Here is a 1465-nt window from a genome sequence, read left to right as displayed (position 1 = left end):
TATGCTACTCTAAAAGAGGAGTCACATGACAGAGATGGTGTGATTAAAATTCATTCTTAATTCCCCAGAGGAGAGCTCTCCATACCCATGGCTTGGCAGAAGGACATGGGTCACCTGTTTTGACTTCTACTGACTTAGAGTGATCACTGTAGTTGAGATTATGTGGAGTGTGGCATGGGGTTGAAGAATACTCCTTGCAATTTGCTTAAATGCATGCTATATGATTTGTCTTGTCAATCATTTTAGAAATCACTCTTTAATATATCATGCTCTAACATAGTACATGAAGATGTCAATGGGTTTTTGTAGTTGCTACAAATATTATTCCAACATAAGTAACACATGCCTCAAACTAGTCAAATTAATAAATGAGTGGTTATCTGTAAAAACAAAACAAAAAAAAAAAGAAAGAAAAGAAAAGAAAACAAGATGAGAGTGAGCCTATATCTGTAATTACTGGGTTTGGACAGATCAAAAACCAACAAACCTTCAAATCAGTGAGAATCTTCAGATTTATGTACTCTCTTTAAAATTTGGAACCTGTCAAGTGAGTCATAAACTTGTTGGTACCAGTGACTCGGGACTAGGATTAGAGTAAAATCTTCCTTTCAGAGAAGAGAATATATTGTCGAAATAGGACATGATACATTTTCAAGGAATGGCTATGGTTTGGGGGGAATAGTTGCATTTATTAGATGAAAGGAGGAAGAACCTTTACACACATTTGTGAAAGTCATTCTCATGATAAATTTAGTTGATTATGAAATAGATCCAACTACAATGCAGAAGAAAGATATTTTTCATTTTCTTGCTTATCTCTTTAGTGGCATAAAATGTGTGATCATGTTTACAGTATTCCAGACAGTTGTTGCATGCACAGCACTAGCGAAGATGATGTTTTCAGTTGTGGATAGAAAAGATCACAGAGCACATGAGCCACATGAGAACCATGAGTGTCTCAAACCATTTTGAGACACTGGATCACACCAGACAGGGGAACTCTGGAAACCATGTCATGTCTTCTCTGTCGCATGGTCCATTTAGTCTACCCTCTAAAATGATGAGGTTCATGGGTGAAAAAAACTGTTTTGTGAGCTTGTGATATTTAAGCTCCTGACACATGTAAACAGGCCTTCTTCTAGATAGTAAACATCAGACTTTGATTTTATTTAACCAACCAATTGGTTTTATTTAACAACTAGTCACTTACTTTGACCTATTAAATGAGCCCCCCCCCACAAAAAATAGCCATCTTCAGATCTCTTAAAAATTTGATCTGGGGGAAAGAGCGGACTGGTGAGGGGACCCGCAGCTGGTCCCGACCGTCCTGCAGTACTAAGGCTTGGGGTCTACCCAGAAGCGGTCTCCCAGGTCTCAACCGGAAGGCGAGCCATCTTTGCACCGCTGCACTGCCGGGGAAAGAGCGGACTGGTGAGGGGACCCGCAGCTGGTCCCGACCGTCCTG

The sequence above is a fragment of the Mus pahari genome, chromosome 2 (assembly GCF_900095145.1).
Source record: "Mus pahari chromosome 2, PAHARI_EIJ_v1.1, whole genome shotgun sequence".
NCBI lineage: Eukaryota > Metazoa > Chordata > Mammalia > Rodentia > Muridae > Mus > Mus pahari.
Note: the sequence above shows the minus strand (reverse complement) of the source record.